An 11,272-nucleotide genomic window follows, 5' to 3' on the forward strand; every position below is an offset into this window, starting at 1 on the left:
TGTTTTTGCAGACATTACTGTAGTATTTACTACAGAGGTTTTTTGTAGGATAATACTGTAGTATTTGCTATAGTATTCTACAGTATACCACAAAATTAGATAGTAAGTACTACACATGACCGAGGGATTCTACAGTGTGTAGTGTATTCTACAGTGTACTACAAAATTCTATATTAAGCCCTACCCGATCGAGGGATATTACAGTGTGTAGTATAGTATTCTACAGTAAACTGTAGTATTTTTTCATGTCGGCAATGCGGGATGAATTATTGGCCCAGTATCAGCAGCCCATATCTGGTGAGGGCTGCTCTCACTTTGCCTCAATAAGCCCATACTTTGGATCTTTTATTTATTTTATTTTATTAGGATGACCCATTAGCCATCGCCAATGGCGACAGCTATTCTTACAGGGGTCAGACACATAACGAAAAAGACATTATAGGCAAAATACTTTACCATTTATATACAGTAAAAACATGAACATGCAGTGTGTGTGTGCGTGCGTATCTATCAGTTACACATACATGTCAGTACAAACACAAAAAGTAGGTCACATGGGGAGAGGTGTTGTGTCGTGAGGTGTTGCTATATTTGTTTTTTGAAAGCAGGTTTACTGTTCGCTTGCGCTATATGAAATGGAAGGGAGTTCCGTGCAATCACGGCTCTGTATAATACTGTACGTTTCCATGAATTTGTTCTGGATCTGGGGACTGTGATTTAAACAGTGGAGGCTGCTGAGGGGAGGACGGCTCATAATAATGGCTGAAATGGAGTCAATGGAGTGGTATCAATGCCATGGAAAGCATGTTTTTGGTATGTTTGTTACCATTCCATTGACTCCATTCCAGCAATTATTATGAGCTGTCTACCCCTCAGGAGCCTCTACTCAGTGATGATTTTAGCATGTCTCACAAAAAAAATGGTTTATGCATGCCAGCAAAGCCACTACACAACACAATACTAAGAAATACATAAATTGCACTATAATGGCGTCAAAGGCTGCCCAAACTGTTAGGGCCTACAGTACATAAAACTGTCCCAACAGCAGAGAATTATTTTCAGCACCATGGAGTACCACCGCTACACCTGGCTATCAGCGGAGCCTTGTCTGACATTAACGAGCGAGCTATGATGGGTGTAGTCAATATAACTATTTGTTCATCACTTTTGAAATGTACAGCGACAGAATTCTGAACCTGGACCGCTCTTACAGTATTCTCCCTGTACACCAAGTCAGAACCATATGATAAATATAAGAGGACAATGAAAGCTCTCTTACAATATTCGATGGTGCTGAATTGACAGCATGGACAATTTATTCAACCTTTTAAGCTTAGAAAAGACACCCTTAAACCCAGAAATGGACCACACACCCTCTCTACCGAATAGCATGGGAAGAAAAATAGTGACTGCTTTGCATAGTTTGCACTAGGGCACTAATTCCATCTAAACCACTCATTGTTGAATTTGCGATTTCCAACATATGTCCAATGGCCGATAAGCACCGATACATTTTATCTATAATTTCTCTTCAGATGACAAGGATTGAAAAGGATTTGCCAGTAGATTTTGCAGTGACGTAGTGTCCTCATGAGTGACAGAACACTGAGCCAATCACAGCACAACTAGAGAAAATTACCAACCCCTCCACTCTGTTTTTTCCGCTGACTACCCCTCCACCACAGAAAACACTGAACTAGGCTGAAACACCTGCATTTTGGAGCTGTCTTACTCAAGAAAGTAAAAAGGAGACCATGTTTGTATGCGGCTTAATTAACTCAAATAGTTATTTTACATTGTTTGCGCAAAACAGGCAACAAAAAATAATACAACATTTTTTAAGCTAAAATGATGGGTCACCACTGCTAAGTTGGTGTAATGTGTAGCTTGTTCTTTATTATGGCTAATAATTAGACTAAGGAAAAGCCCGTAACACTTCATTAAGAAAACACAAATAAAGTGTTACCAAAAAGTAATTTGGCACAGAGACTGTACCACAGCAAGCCACAAAATACAATTTAAGACAAGAGGTTATTTTATAGGAAGTCTGATTTGTTGGTAACAACGGCACTTTTTCAATAATGCAGTGCTCAAGGCAAGTCTAGGTCCAAGAGGCTTCTAAACAGCTTCAACCCCCAAGCCATAAGACTACTGAACATCAAATCAAATGGCTACCCAGACTATTTGCATTGCCCCCCCCCTCCCTTTTACACTGCTGCTACTCTCTGTTATTATCTATGCATAGGTCACATTAATAACACTACCTACATGTATATATTACCTCAATTACCTTGACTAACCGGTGCCCGCTGACATTGACTCTACTGGTCCCCCTGTATATAGCCTCGCTATTGTTATTTTACTGCTGCTCTTTAATTATTTGTTACTTTTATTTCTTATTTTTCTTTAGCCAACCAGCTCAGGGAATGGGGACCAGTGACCACCACATGATACTAATTTAGCCATTCGCTACATCTACTTTGTCCAGGTTAACAGAATATTTATTAGAAATGCTAATGTGTGCACTAGACGCATAGCGATGGACATTAGTCCTGCCCACAAAGGAGATTCAGAAGCGACAAACAGCTGCAGTTCAGGCTCTTCCTAGCTGGCATTTTCCATTTGTCTGAAAAGGTATAATTTTATATAAATATTTGTTTTTGAAGGCAGTCTGAGATAGCATTTAAATTAGTAGTTTTTTACATCTTGATGTTAGATTGTTTATCACCCTGAAAGTATAGGCCACGAGAAACAAATTCATGTTTCAGTTCTTTAAAGAGCCACCACAAACGTCAGCTAACCTTAGCCACCAAAAGCTAACAATCAATGGGAGTGATGGGGGCATGAGAGCATGTTTAAAAAAAGGTTGTCCAAATCACCTGAAATCAAGTCATATTAACAACATATTTGGTTTGATGTTACTTAAAATGTGATTTGACCATTAAAAAAAGTATATTAATACATCCTCATATGCCCATCTCTTCCATTGATTGTTATCTTGTGGTGGATAAAGTTAGCTGAAGTGTGTAGTGGATGTTAAAAGAGAAGGAACCATGGATTACAATTTATCCAGGCCCATGGACCACTTTCAAGGTGAGGAACTATCTAACATCAAGTTGTAAAATCATGAACTATAACGCAAAAATCTTAATCGTTGCACAGTAATATGCACAGTAATATCTATAAAGATGGAACAAGATGGACTAGACTGGGCCTTTAAACCAAAAATATATTGCTGGTAAATGTTCAAGTACACATGTAATATCACACCCAATAACAAACCTAATGTAATATCATATGTCAATAGTTTTGCTTGATTTAGCCTAGCTTGAGTACTTAAAAGTTGTCACGCCCTGGCCTTAGTTATCTTTGTTTTCTTTATTATTTTGGTTAGGTCAGGGTGTGACATGGCGGAATTATGTGTTTTGTCTGGTCTAGGGGTTTTTGTATGTTTATGGGGCTGTTTCCTTTCTAGGTAGTTTGTAGGTCTATGGATGACTAGATTGGTTCTCAATTAGAGGCAGCTGTCTATCGTTGTCTCTGATTGGGAACCATATTTAGGCAGCCATATTCTGTGGGTACTTTGTGGGTGACTGTCTTCTGTCTTTGTACCAGATAGGACTGTTTTGGTTTTCACATTTATTGTTTTGTATTTTGTAGTGTTTATCGTTTATATTAAAGATGTTGAACACTAATCACGCTGCATTTTGGTCCTCCTCTCCTTCAGCGGAAGAAAACCGTTACAGTTGAGTTCATTGAGTTTATTTTTATTTTTACAGGGACAGTGCACATTAATCAACGTTTCAGTAAAAGTGCCGGTTTTAGCCAGCCGGCTAATTTTCAACCGCAGTCCCTGGGCAGGTTATTAAAAACAATTACAATATAGACAATAGCAACATAGAACAAGCAAGACATAGCAACATAGGACAAGCAAGACGTAGCATACAGACAGAGCAACATAGAGCAAAAAGCAGCAAGACAAATTTCATAAAAGCAACAAAGTGTTTCCACACCTCACAAGCTACAGACAACAGACAACATGGAAAGCGGCAACACACAGCTAGGGACCATGTTCACAAATCTGATTGACCAGAATCACCCACCTCAACAGGACCAAGCAACGTGGTAACGGGCAGGAGCAGGAAAGGCAGCGATGTCACGATTTCTGGACATGGGAGCAGAATCAGGAATATTGGACTTGGGAGGAGATACTGGATGGAGATGGACGCTGGACGCAGCTGGGGGAATATCGCCGCCCCAAGGCAGAGCTGGAGGCAGCCAAAGCGGAGAGGCGGCGGTTTGAAGAGGCAGCACGGAAGCAGGGCTGGAAGCCCGAGAGTCAGCCCCAAAAATGTCTTGGGTGGGGGCACACAGAGTGCCAACTTTTCCTGTGCTTACCGGAGAGCGAGAGGGACCGGGCATGCACCGTGTTATGCTGTGGAGCGCACGGTGTCTCCAGTGCTGGTGCATAGCCCGGTGCGGTACATTCCAGCGCCTTGTATCGGCTGGGCTAGAGTGGGCATCGAGCCAGGTAAGGTTGGGCAGGCTCGGTGCTCTTGGCAGCCCCACGCACCAGGCTTCCTGTGCGTATCCAGAGCCCAGTACTCCCTGTTTCTCCATGTTTTTTTCACATTTATTGTTTTGTATTTTGTAGTGTTTTCATTTATCGTCTATATTAAAGATGTTGAACACTAACCACGCTGCATTTTGGTCCTCCTCTCCTTCAACGGAAGAAAACCGTTACAAAAGTGTTTACCAAATATTATGCATTTGATCAAGAACTGTATAGTACAGGTTGTAAACAACCTCTGCAGTAGTCAAATATCCTACAACCAAATCAATAAAGATATGTCTCGAAAACAAGACTTTTCAGAGACCAAACCACTGGAAATACATTCAGAATTTGGTGGGTGCTTATATCTGTCCTATTTTACATGTACGAGTGTGTCTTGATATGCATGCTTAAATTGGAAATAGTTTTTTTCCATATACCATATCTGAGAGTGGGGTCGCGAACAGGGTCTTCCATTATCAACGGCGACCCTGGAGCAATTAGGGTTAGGTGCTTTCGGCTCAGGGATTCAAACTAGCGACCTTTCGGTTACCAACCCAGCACTTACCGCTAGGCTTCCTGCCATCCTTCATGGAGATATTCAGATGAAGACCTTCTACTAAACCACTTTTGCCAGTGTTACCTGCAAATAAAAAACACATAATCAAAGGTAAACAAATTGAAAATCCAACTGAATACAAATACAGCCTCTAAAATCCCCATGCAATTTTCAAGGCTCAGATCATAAATGCATTCTCTATATTAGCAGAGAAGGAATGTGACGTCACCGGGTTAAAACAATTTATGGATTAAGTACCTGTACAGGAACCAAATCAGCGGAAATTCCAGAGCGCCAACTAATTCTCGATACAACTCAAACTTTCATTAAAACTCACATGCAAGGTACTCAATTAAAGCCACACTCGTTGTGAATATAGCCAACATGTCAGATTTGTAAAATGCATTTTGGCGAAAGCATGAGAAGCTATTATCTGATAGCATGCAGCCCCCAGAAACACACAAAGGGGACCTAAACAAAGAAATTAGCGTAGCCGGCGCTACCCAAAACGCAGAGATAAAATATAAAACATTCATTACCTTTGACGAGCTTCTTTGTTGGCACTCATATGTCCCATAAACATCACAATTGGGTCTTTTTTTTCGATTAAATCGGTCCATATATACCCAAAATGTCCATTTATGAACACTGAGAAATCCATGGAAAAAGTCACGTTTCCGAACTCGACGTCATTTTATAAAATTCATAAAGTTGCCTATAAACTTTGACAAAACACTTCAACCTACTTCTGTAATCCAAGTTTAGGTATTAGTAAACGTTAACGTTTGTCGATTTTGTGATCAGGTTTTCGTGCGATTTTGAACACGGAACTCGTTCTGTTATAGTCACAGACACCATTGAACCAGTTCTAAAAACTTCAGAGTGTTTTCTATGCACACATACTAATCATATGCATATACTATATTCCTGGCATGAGTAGCAGGACGTTGAAATGTTGCGCGATTTTTAACAGAATGTTGAAAAAAGTAGCTCGATCTCCAACAGGTTTGAAAAGGCTCTTTCCCGGTGGGCATATACTCAAGGAGGGAACCTAATACTGACCCTTAAAACTATCCTCCTTGCAATAACAGTATCTGAAATTCATTTGAAAACCTTAGAAGTGATAAACAGGTATTGACTGAAAAAAAATAGTGTAGCACATGTGAGGTCCTGTAAATAATCAAACACAAACGCACAGTATGGAAGTTTGAAAATCAAAAGTTGGACATTTCCATGTAAAAAGCCCCATAAGCACTAATGTGAAGTTCATAGGAGCACATCAAATTTGGTGTCAAATGAAATCTAAGAGTCTATATTTCAGAAATGATGGTATACATAAGCAAAGGCTTTGATGTTTCTGGTCAAATGGATGGAAAAGTGTTCTTAGAAAACATCTAGCAGAAAAAGAGAGACATACATCAACACAATGTTGACGTAAAGACTCCTGCCAACTAATATCCATATTAGTTTTTGTTAAGGGAATTTTTATCAATAATAACTTATGTATACATTTCAATCAGGACTGACTAATCAGCATGCTATTATGTTACTGTATATGTACTAATCAGAATACTATTATGTTACTGTATATGTATGAATTTTCTTTTTAATCCTAGTACTGAATATAATGTGTGTAAATATAATCAAGAATTCGAACAATGACTTCTTCTTTAAGAGGCTCCTCTGTCCTCCACTCGTTACCTGTATTAATGGCACCTGTTTGAACTTGTTATCAGTATAAAAGACACCTGTCCACAACCTCAAACAGTCACACTCCAAACTCCCCTATGGCCAAGACCAAAGAGCTGTCAAAGGACACCAGAAACAAAATTGTAGACCTGCACCAGGCTGGGAAGACTGAATCTGCAATAGGTAAGCAGGTTGGTTTGAAGAAATCAACTGTGGGAGCAATTATTAGGAAATGGAAGACATACAAGACCACTGATAATCTCCCTCGATCTTGGGCTCCACGCAAGATCTCACCCCGTGGGGTCAAAATGATAACAAGAACGGTGAGCAAAAATCCCAGAACCACACGGGTGGACCTAGTGAATGACCTGCAGAGAGCTGGGACCAAAGTAACAAAGCCTACCATCAGCAACACACTACGCCGCCAGGGACTCAAATTCTGCAGTGCCAGACGTGTCCCCCTGCTTAAACCAGTACATGTCCAGGCCCGTCTGAAGTTTGCTAGAGAGCATTTGGATGATCCAGAAGAAGATTGGGAGAATGTCATATGGTCAGATCAAACCAAAATAGAACTTTTTGGTAAAAAAACTCAACTCGTCATGTTTGGAGGACAAAGAATGTTGAGTTGCATCCAAAGAACACCATACCTACTGTGAAGCATGGGGGTGGAAACATCATGCGTTGGGGCTGTTTTTCTGCAAAGGGACCAGGACGACTGATCCGTGTAAACGAAAGAATGAATGGGGCCATGTATTGTGAGATTTTGAGTGAAAACCTCCTTCCATCTGCAAGGGCATTGAAGATGAAACATGGCTGGGTCTTTCAGCATGACAATGATGCCAAACACACCACCCGGGCAACGAAGGAGTCGCTTCGTAAGAAGCATTTCAAGGTCCTGGAGTGGCCTAGCCAGTCTCCAGATCTCAACCCCATTGAATATCTTTGGAGGGAGTTGAAAGTCCATGTTGCCCAGCAACAGCCCCAAAACATCAATGCTCTCGAGGAGATCTGCATGGAGGAATGGGCCAAAACACCAGCAACAGCGTGGGAAAACCTTGTGAAGACTTACAGGAAAAGTTTGACTTCTGTCATTGCCAACAAAGGGTATATAACAAAGTATTGAGATAAACTTTTGTTATTGACCAAATACTTATTTTCCACCATAATTTGAAAATAAATTCATTAAAAATCCTACAATGTGATTTTCTGGATTTTGTTCCCTCATTTTATCTGTCATAGTTGAAGTGTACCTATGATGAAAATTACAGGCCTCTCTCATCTTTTTTAAGTGGGAGAACTTGCACAATTGGTGGTTGACGGAGTACTTTTTTGCCCCACTGTATGTAAACTTCTGACCCAATTTAATTGTGATACAGTAAGTGAATTATAAGTTCTATAAAATCTAACAATTTTTGAAAAAATGACTTGTGTCATGCACAAAGTAGATGTCCGAACCGACTACCCAAAACTATAGTTTGTTAACAAGAAAATTGTAGAGTGGTTGAAAAATGAGTTAATGACACCAACCTAAGTGTATGTAAACTACCGACTTGAAATGTACACATGACCTCACACAGTTCCAACTCCATCATTAAGTTCGCTGAAGACACAACAGTAGTAGGCCCGATTACCAACGACAAGACGGCCTACAGGGAGGTAGGCACTCTTGACAACATGGTTCCAAGTTTAATAACCTCTCCCTCAATGTCAGCAAAACAAAAAGGAGCCGATTGCAGACTTCAGAAGGAACCAGGTTGGGCATGTCCCCATCTTCATCAACAGGGCCATCGTGGAGAATTCCTCAGTGTGCATCTCTCTGAGAAACCAACAGTCACCTTCACCACAGACACAATCTCAGGATGCTGAAGAAATTCAACCTTGTGTTTTAGGTTATTGCTGCTGAAAGGTTAATTCTATTTTTTTCTCTGATTTTGCCTGTGCTTAGTTCAGGTTATCCTAAATAACTCCCTAGTCCTTGCCAATGACAAGCATAACCATAATATGATGCAGCCACCACTATGCTTTAAAATATAAAGAGTGGTACTCTGTTGGATTCGCCCCAAACCAAATGCTTTGTATTCAGGAGAAAGTTACGTTTTGCAGTTTTACTATCATGCCTTATTGCTACAGGATGCAAGTTTTAGACTATTATTATTTTTTTCAATTATTTTCACTCTGTCATTTGGGTTAGTATTGTGGAGTAACTACAATGTTGATCTATCCTCAGCAGAGAACACCATTGGTGTCAGGTGTCGCAGGACGGCCAAGAAGATAATTAGGGACACCAGCCACAGCCTGATCTACCCGTTTCCTTTACTCAGACACGGGCAGTACAGGAACATCGGGGTGATACAGTGACGTCAGAAAGTATTCAGTTCCTCATTCCATATTTTGTGTTAGAGCCGGAATTTAATTGTGTAGGCTATCAAAGAGGAAACGTGTTTTGGGCTGTTAGGTTACTACACTTCGGATGGTGTATCAATACACCCAGTCACTACAAAGAAACAGTCATCCTTCATAAACTCAGTTGCCGGAGAGGACTTTTAAACCAGGTGATTTTAAACCAGTTAGAGTTAAATGGCTGTGATAGGAGACAACGGAAGATGGATCAACATTGTAGTTACTCAGGCCTCTCGAGTGGCACAGTGGTGTTAGGCACTTCATCGCAGTGCTAGCTGTGCCACTCGAGATCCTGGTTTGAGACCAGGCTGTCGCAGCCGGGAGACCCATGGGGCGGTGCACAATTGGCCCAGCGTTGTCCGGTTTAGGGAAAAGTATGACCGGCCGGGATGACCTTGTCCCATCGGGCTCTAGCAACTGCTATGGCAGGCCACACATACATTACATTACATTACATACACACATACAGTGCCTTGCGAAAGTATTCGGCCCCCTTGAACTTTGCGACCTTTTGCCACATTTCAGGCTTCAAACATAAAGATATAAAACTGTATTTTTTTGTGAAGAATCAACAACAAGTGGGACACAATCATGAAGTGGAACGACATTTATTGGATATTTCAAACTTTTTTAACAAATCAAAAACTGAAAAATTGGGTGTGCAAAAATATTCAGCCCCTTTACTTTCAGTGCAGCAAACTCTCTCCAGAAGTTCAGTGAGGATCTTTGAATGATCCAATGTTGACCTAAATGACTAATGATGATAAATACAATCCACCTGTGTGTAATCAAGTCTCCGTATAAATGCACCTGCACTGTGATAGTCTCAGAGGTCCGTTAAAAGCGCAGAGCATCATGAAGAACAAGGAACACACCAGGCAGGTCCGAGATACTGTTGTGAAGAAGTTTAAAGCCGGATTTGGATACAAAAAGATTTCCCAAGCTTTAAACATCCCAAGGAGCACTGTGCAAGCGATAATATTGAAATGGAAGGAGTATCAGACCACTGCAAATCTACCAAGACCTGGCCGTCCCTCTAAACTTTCAGCTCATACAAGGAGAAGACTGATCAGAGATGCAGCCAAGAAGCCCATGATCACTCTGGATGAACTGCAGAGATCTACAGCTGAGGTGGGAGACTCTGTCCATAGGACAACAATCAGTCGTATATTGCACAAATCTGGCCTTTATGGAAGAGTGGCAAGAAGAAAGCCATTTCTTAAAGATATCCATAAAAAGTGTTGATTAAAGTTTGCCACAAGCCACCTGGGAGACACACCAAACATGTGGAAGAATGTGCTCTGGTCTGATGAAACCAAAATTGAACTTTTTGGCAACAATGCAAAACGTTATGTTTGGCGTAAAAGCAACACAGCTCATCACCCTGAACACACCATACCCACTGTCAAACATGGTGGTGGCAGCATCATGGTTTGGGCCTGCTTTTCTTCAGCAGGGACAGGGAAGATGGTTAAAATTGATGGGAAGATGGATGGAGCCAAATACAGGACCATTCTGGAAGAAAACCTGATGGAGTCTGCAAAAGACCTGAGACTGGGACGGAGATTTGTCTTCCAACAAGACAATGATCCAAAACATAAAGCAAAATCTACAATGGAATGGTTCAAAAATAAACATATCCAGGTGTTAGAATGGCCAAGTCAAAGTCCAGACCTGAATCCAATCGAGAATCTGTGGAAAGAACTGAAAACTGCTGTTCAAATGCTCTCCATCCAACCTCACTGAGCTCGAGCGCAAAACTGAGAGACATACCCCAAGCGACTTACAGCTGTAATCGCAGCAAAAGGTGGCGCTACAAAGTATTAACTTAAGGGGGCTGAATAATTTTGCACGCCCAATTTTTCAGTTTTTGATTTGTAAAAAGTTTGAAATATCGTTCCACTTCATGATTGTGTCCCACTTGTTGTTGATTCTTAACGATTTTTTTGTGATCTTTGTTTGAAGCCTGAAATGTGGCAAAAGGTGGCAAAGTTCAAGGGGGCCGAATACTTTCGCAAGGCACTGTATATGATCCTCCGAAACGAGCAGCACTGCCCACTTAAGCCGTAAGT

Source organism: Oncorhynchus masou, chromosome 6 (genome assembly GCF_036934945.1).
Source record: "Oncorhynchus masou masou isolate Uvic2021 chromosome 6, UVic_Omas_1.1, whole genome shotgun sequence".
In the NCBI taxonomy this organism is placed as follows: domain Eukaryota; kingdom Metazoa; phylum Chordata; class Actinopteri; order Salmoniformes; family Salmonidae; genus Oncorhynchus; species Oncorhynchus masou.